Genomic DNA, 8,267 nt, shown 5'->3' with positions numbered 1-8,267 from the left:
GATGTTAACAGAGGAGAATTAGTCCTTCAATTGAATGGGGACTACCTTGTGTTTAAGGCACACGGCCATCCCTCTATAACAAAAGAGAGTAAGCATGCAGAGCTTCTCTCAGTACAGTGTCAAAAAGAGCCCCCACAATCAAACTCTAAGTTTGGTGTTGGGAGGCCACCACCAAACTCTAAGTTTGGTGTTGAGAAGATCCCACATTCAAACTCTAAGTTTGGTGTTGGGAAACCTTCATCATGCTCTGAACTTCTCTAAGGCTCCATGAGAGCCCACTGTCAAGCTATTGACATTAAAGAAGCGCTTGTTGGGAGGCAACCCAATTTTTATTTATCTAATTTTATTTTATTTTATTGTTATTTTGTGTTTTAGTAGGTTCATGATCATGAGGAGTCATGAAAAAGTTATTAAAATTAAAAACAGAATCAAAAACAGCAGAGAAAAAATCACACCCTGGAGGAAGGACTTACTGGCGTTTAAATGCCAGTAAGATGCATCTAGCTGGCGTTCAACGCCAGAACAGAGCATGGATCTGGCGCTGAACACCAGTAACAAGCATGGAACTGGCGTTCAATGCCAGAAATATGCTACACATGGGCATTGAACGCCCAGAACATGCACCACTTCGGCATTTAAATGCCAGAATGGTATGCTAAGGCATTTTACATGCCTAATTAGTGCAGGGATGTAAATCCTTGACACCTCAGGATCTGTGGACCCCACAGGATCATTTCAAGATCTATGGACCCCACAGGATCCTCACCTAACATATTCTTCCCTCTTCTTCACATTCATCTTCTCTTCCCCATAAACACTCTTCCCCAAAAACCCTTCACCAATCACCTCAATCTCTCTTTCCAATTACCCCCCTTCACCACTCACATCCATCCACTCTTCCCCATAAACCCCACCTACCTTCAAAATTCAAAATTTCTTTCCCACCCAAATCCACCCTAAATGGCCGAACCTACTCCCTCTCCCCTCACTATATAAACCGCTTCATTCTTCTTCATTTTCACACAACACAATACTCTCTTCTCCTTCTTGGCCGAATACACCTCTCCCCCTCATGGAGAGATTCATCTCCAAAGCCCATCAAGACCACTTCTATGATGTTGTGGCAAAGAAGAAGGTGATCCTCGAGGTCCCTTTCAAACTCAAGAAAAATGAGTATCCGGATATCCGACATGAGATCCAAAGAAGAGGTTGGGATGTTTTGACCAACCCCATTTAACAAGTCGGAATCTTAATGGTTTAAGAGTTCTATGCCAATGCATGGATCACTAGGAACCATGACCAAAGTATGAACCCGAATCCAAAGAATTATCTTACAATGGTTCGGGGGAAATACTTATATTTTAGTCCAGAAAATGTGAGCTTGGCGTTCAACTTGCCTACAATGCAAGAAAATGCACGCCCCTACACTAGAAGGGTCAACTTTAATCAAAGGTTAGACCAAGTCCTTATGGACATATGTGTGGAAGGAGCTCAATGAAAAAGAGACTCCAAAGGCAAGCCGGTTCAATTAAGAAGACTGGACCTCAAGCTTGTGGCTAGAGGATGGTTGGAGTTCATCCAGCGCTCCATCATCCCCACTAGAAACTGATCCAAAGTTACTGTGGATCGAGCCATCATGATTCATAGCATCATGATTGGAGAGGAAGTAGAAGTTCATGAAGTCATCTCCCTTGAATTCTACAAAATAGCCGAAAAGCCCTCTACCTTGGCAAGGCTAGCTTTTCCTCATCTTATTTGCCATCTATGTTATTCAGCTGGAGTTATCATAGAAGGAGACATCCCCATTGAGGAGGATAAGCCCATCACTAAGAAAATGATGGAGCAAACAAGAGAGCCCACTCATGGATCCCAAGGGACGCATGAAGAAGCTCATCACCAAGAAATCCCAGAGATGCCTCAAGGGATGCACTTTCCTCCCAACAATTATTGGGAACAACTCAACACTTCTCTAGAAGATTTGAGTTACAATATGGATCAATTAAGGGTGGAACATCAAGAGCACTCCATCATTCTCTATGAAATTAGAGAAGATCAAAGAGCAATGAGGGAGGAGCAACAAAGGCAAGGAAGAGACATAGAAGAACTCAAGGACATCATTGGTTCTTCAAGAAGAAAGCACCACCATCACTAAGGTTGACTCATTTCTTGTTCTTATTTTTCTGTTTTTCGATTTTTATGCTATATGTGTGTTTATGTTTTGTGTCTCTACCTCATGATCATTAGTATTGAGTAACGATGTCTTAAGGCTATGAATAATTCCATAAATCCTTCACCTCTCTTAAATGAAAAATGTTTCTAATTCAAAAGAATAAGAAGTACATGAATTTCGAAATTATCCTTGAATTTAGTTCAATTATATTGATGTGGTGACAATACTTTTTGTTTTCTAAATGAATGCATGAACAGTGCATAATTTTGATCTTGTTGTTTATGAATATTAAAATCGTTGGCTCTTGAAAGAATGATGAACAAAGAGAATGTTATTGACAATCTGAAAAATCATGAAAATTGATTCTTGAAGCAAGAAAAAGTAGTGAAAAAGCCAAAGCTTGCGAAAAAAATGGCAAAAATAAATTAGAAAGAAAAAGAAAAAGCAAACAAAAAAAGCCAATAGCCCTTAAAACCAAAAGTCAAGGGTAAAAAGGATCCAAGGCTTTGAGCATCAATGGATAGGAGGGCCCAAGGAAATAAAATACAGGCCTAAGCGGCTAAATCAAGCTGTCCCTAACCATGTGCTTGTGGCATGCAGGTCCAAGTGAAAAGCTTGAGACTGAGTGGTTAAAGTCGTGATCCAAAGCAAAAAGAGTGTGCTTAAGAACTCTGGACACCTCTAACTGGGGACTTTAGCAAAGCTGAGTCACAATCCGAAAAGATTCACCCAGCTATGTGTCTGTGGCATTTATGTATCCGGTGGTAATACTGGACAACAAAGTGCTTAAGGCCACGACCAAGACTCATAAAAGTAGCTGTGTTCAAGAATCAACATACTTAACTAGGAGAATCAATAACACTATCTGAAATTCTAAGTTCCTATATAAGCCAATCATTCTAAACTTCAAAGGAAAAAGTGAGATGCCAAAACTGTTCAGAGGAAAAAAGCTACAAGTCCCGCTCATCTAATTAGGACTAATATTCATTGATGTAAACTGGCGCTCAACGCCAGTTCCATGCTGCATTCTGGAGTCAAACGCCAGAAACACGTCACAAACCAGAGTTGAACGCCAAAAAATATGTTACAACTTGGTGTTCAACTCCAAAGAAGCCTCTGCACGTGTAAAGCTCGAGCTCAGCCCAAGCACACACCAAGTGGGCCTCAGAAGTGGATTTCTGCATCAATTACTTACTTTTGTAAACCCTAGTAGCTAGTCTAGTATAAATAGGACATTTTATTATTGTATTAGACATCCTGGATCCTGGATTGTATTTTTTGATCCTGTGATCACGTTTTGGGGGCTGGCCATTCAGCCATGCCTGAACCTTCATCACTTATGTATTTTCAACGGTGGAGTTTCTACACACCATAGATTAAGGGTGTGGAGCTCTGTTGTACCTCGAGTTTTAATGCAATTACTACTATCTTTTATTCAAATTCAATCTTATTTCTGTTCTAAGATACTACTCGTACTTCAACCTGATGGATGTGATGATCCGTGACACTCATCATCATCCGCCCCTATGAACGCGTGCCTGACAACCACTTCCATTCTACAAGTGAAAGCTAGAGTGTGTATCTCTTAGATTCCTGATGCACGATGCATGGTTACCCTCGCTTGACAACCGAGCCTTCCATTCTGTGAAATCAGAGTCTTCGTGGTATAAGCTAGAATTGATGGCGGCATTCATGAGAACCCGAAAAATCTAAACCTTGTCTGTGGTATTCCGAGTAGGATTCTGAGATTGAATGACTGTGACGAGCTTCAAACTCGCGATTGTTGGGTGTGATGACAAACGCAAAAGAATCAAGGGATTCTATTCCGACATGATCGAGAATCGACAGATGATTAGCCGTGCCGTGACAGAGCATTTGGACCTTTTTCACTGAGAGGATGGGATGTAGCAAGAGTAAGATAATTGCCATTGGAAAAGTTGGTAAAATTTCTCTTCTTTTATCGATAATATTCTTCGAGTTGATGGATTGAAATACAATTTGATTAGCGTTAGTCAATTATGCGATCTTAGCTATTTGGTTTCTTTTAACCGAGTTGAATGCAAAGCTATTAATGAAGAAACTGAATCTATTATAATTATAGCCAAAAGGTGTGGTAATGTATATGGTTTTACCTTAGACGATTTGAAAAATCAAAATGTAAAATATTTTTCTTTTTTATTCTAAAAATTAAATTTGGCATAAAAGATTGGAACATGTTAGCATGTTTTAAATCTCAAAATTAATAAAAAAAAGTTAGTTAGAGGTCTTCCTAATATCAAGTTTAACAAAGACATTATTTGTAATGCTTGTCAAATGGGTAAATAAGTAAAATCATATTTTAAAGTTAAGGAAGATGTCTCAACGAAAAGAGTTTTGAAACTTTTGCATATTGATCTTTTTGGTCCTATTAGAACTCAAAGAGTAGCTAAAAAATCCTATGGCTTGGTTGGTTTTTTCCTTGCTCATAAGAAAGATGCTTTCCATGCTTTTGACAAATTTAGTAAAAGAGTTCAAAATAAAAAAGAATGTAAAATTTTTTCTATTAGAAGTGACCATAAAAAAATTTGAAAACTATATTTTTGAAATCTTCTTTGTCAAACTAGAATTTTACATAATTTCTCTTGTCCAAGAACTCCTCAACAAAATAGACTTGTGAAAAGGAGGAATAGAAGTCTCCAAGAGATGGCTAAAGCAATGCTATGTGAGAATGAAATTTTCAAATTTTTATGGGCTGAAGCTATTAACAATGCTTACTATATTTTGAACTGAACCATCATTAGAAAATTCTTGAAAAAGACACTTTATGAACTATGAAAAGGAACTCCTCCTACTTTGCACTAATTTTATGTTTTTAGAACACAATGTTTTGTTTTAAGAGAAAAGGATAAATAAGTCCATGAGTTTTTAAATTTTTGACAAATAAGCCCCTTAAAAAATTAATTACAAATACATCCTTAACCTTTGCAAACGGCAGACAGATACATCCTTTTGTCCATTTGCCTCTCCAAAAACAAATGAAGATGACTCAGGTGGTACCAATATATCCGTTATGAAGTGACGTGTCCATTACAGTGCCAAGGTGGCATGTAACAAAAAAGATAGAGGACAAATAGGTCTCTGCGTTAGAAAAATGTCAATATTTTGTTGAACAAGCAGATTCTCGATATTGGCAGTGAGGTTGGGGTTGCCAAACACTAGGCTGATCTCTTATGGTGAAATGTTAGATCAAGGTCGCCTCCTTACTGAATTTGCCTCCATCCTAATCATTGGTGACACTGACAACGTCTATGGCAATCCCATCAACCTCAAGAAAATAGTCAGGGGCTTCATCCGAGTGGTTTTTCTGGAATCCTTCTTGAGGATCAGGTCTCTCCCAAAGTATGCGGCCACACACGAGGAAGGAAGGTGGTTTCCATGCAAAAGATTGTCAACAAGATTAAAGTTGCCGTCACTACTACTCGACACAAGATCGGCTCTAATATTGTCATCATTTCTTACACTAATGCTCGCCAGGCTGTCTCCCTCGACGAATATGCTTGAAGAAGTAGGCAAGACACCAATACTCACTCCTCAGTAAGTTAAAGACATTGATTACAAAATTGTTGTTTATCCTCTCTCCTTGATTGGTATCTCTATACGAGCAATACGAGTCATATCATTTACCAACACATTCACCAATCATTATTTAGTTGAATAGTTTTTAAGATTGAGATAAGATATGTTATGGTTGAATTTGTAGGATGCACTCCCTGCCCTTAAAAGACGTTGCATTCCTCTACTAGGAAGCATATTGTCTTTTGAAAAAATCAAAGATATCATAAGGTTCAACAAAGCAATATTTTTCTAACGCAGGTACTATTTGTCCTCTATCTTTTTGGTTACATGCCACGTTGGCATTGTAATGGATATGTTGCTCCATAATAGATACATCGGCGCCACCTCAGCCATCTCCATTTGCTTTTGGAGAGGCAAAAGGATGGAATGATGTATCCGTCCACCATTTGCAAAGGTCAGGAATGTATTTGTAATTAATTTTTATGAGGGAGTTATTTGTCAAAAATTTAAAAGTTCAGGGACCTATTTATTTTTTTCTTATTTTAAATATCAAAGAAAATCTAGAAAAATTTGATTCAAAAACATATGAAGGTATTTTTGTTGGTTACTCCACTTCTAGCAAGGCTTATAGAATTTATATTAAAATCAGTAAAACTATTAAAGAGACTATCCACATTACCTTCTCTGATACTAATGCTTTTTCTAGTGTTCTTAATAGATGATTGTGCAAATATTCCAAATATTGAAGCTATACAAGTCACTACAAGCCCAGAATAAGTATTTGTTCAAGGAGCTATCCATGAGCATTCTGCAGGAGACAATTCCATTTTATCTCTTACTAGGCTTGTAGAAATCGCTACTACAGAAAGTAATACTGAAACCACTAGCTCTGAAATAACAAGCACTTAAATTAAACTCAGAGAACAGAGATCTTATCTAAACTATCCTCATGAATTCATTATTAGAGATCCATCAATAGGATGAATCACAAGTTCAACATTAAAAAATCTGAATTCAAGCAAATTGGCTATTATCTCAACTATTGAGCCTAATAATATTGAAGAAGCTCTTGATGATCCATTTTAGGTGAAAGCAATGGAAGAGACCTCCAGTAATTTGATAAAAACCAAGTATGGAGGTTGATGCCTAGACCTATTAGAAAGAAAGTGACTGAAATTAGATGGATTTTTAGAAAGTGCCTAGACAATTGGAAAGAAAGTGCCTAGACCAATTGTCATGTCGGGAAGATAGGGAGTGCGATGTTTGATCATGATGACTTTGGACTTAGATTGAAATATAAACTGATTTATTTGAAAGATAGATTTGGAGAGCATTGAATTGAAATTCTAATGTTTTATTAAGGTTGATTGAAGGGAGCTAAGAGTGAGAAGGACAGGTACGACATAAGCTTCAATTCAGTTAAAATATGGAGTTACAAATAGGAATAGAAGATGTAAATAGGAATTTGAGCTAACCTAGAGGAATGAAATGATGAATGGTGAGAGGTAGGTTTAAGTTGAAGGCATATTTAAGAATGATAACGGGTAAGCGAAATTTTGAGGACAAATTCTTATTTTGTGGGGAGAAAGTAAGAACTGCAAATTAATTAACCGTTTAATCAAATAATTAATATTTCCCAAAATATGATCCAAAAATTTAGAATGTGAATTGGAGGATTTAACTATGATTTTTGGACTCAGTAGATTTTTTTGAGTCGAAAAACATAATTTCTGCAAAAAACTGAGTAAAATCACAAACTGACAAATAAATTGGCCAAACCGGTTTAAGTCTGTCCGGTACGGTGTGAGAATAATTAAAAATAGTGAAAAACCTTAGAAAAATAATTAAAGTAAAAAATTGGGCATTAATTTTAAAAGTTTGGCCCAAAGTTGAGCCAAACGGGCCAAAAACACTGACGGGTTAGACCGGGCCCAAGTTGGGCCCAAGCCCAACATATATAAGTTCAATAAATGAACTCATTCAGCACACCACATACACAAACACACCAAAACACAGCTGCAAGTTGAGAGTGAAGACAGGAGAAGAGTTACTATTGACTCTCTTCTTCAATCCACCATAACTTGAGCTACAGAGCTCCGATCGCCGCATTGTTTCCGGCTACGCGATCACCGTGGAGAGATTTACAAAAACCACCCAAGAAACTAGTAAGAATATCACGAAATTTCTCTCAGTTCTTCCTTTCAAAAAATCAAAATTTTAGGGTTTTGTATTGAGTGAAATTTTGTGATTTTGATTATTTAGGTACACCCTAGAACTTGATTATTATTGGGTTTTGTCCTAACCAACTGTGGGTAAGGAAAGTTTATTCTTAATCCATGTGAAATTGTGATTTTGATGAACCCTAGGTTGATTTAGTTATGAATTATGTGTATATAGCTTGAATTAGTGTTGTATGGAGAATGTTGGTGACTTGAATAGCTTGGAAGTGGATTTCGTGACTTGAGAACTTGTGGATGCTTGATTTGTACTCAATATTGGGTTTTAGTGCATATTGGGAATCAGCCAAGGTATGGTTTCGGTT

The 8,267-nt window shown here is 37.3% G+C and overlaps 1 pseudogene; it reads left to right on the top strand.

Annotated features, from left to right (window-relative positions):
* The window catches only part of LOC127746640 (uncharacterized), a 6,341-nt pseudogene extending 324 nt beyond the window's left edge, over nt 1-6,017 (top strand).
* The last annotated feature ends 2,250 nt before the right edge of the window (nt 6,018-8,267 follow it).

Source organism: Arachis duranensis, chromosome 4 (genome assembly GCF_000817695.3).
Source record: "Arachis duranensis cultivar V14167 chromosome 4, aradu.V14167.gnm2.J7QH, whole genome shotgun sequence".
NCBI lineage: Eukaryota > Viridiplantae > Streptophyta > Magnoliopsida > Fabales > Fabaceae > Arachis > Arachis duranensis.
The sequence above is the reverse complement of the archived record's forward strand: the minus strand, read 5'-3'. Positions and strand labels throughout refer to the sequence as shown.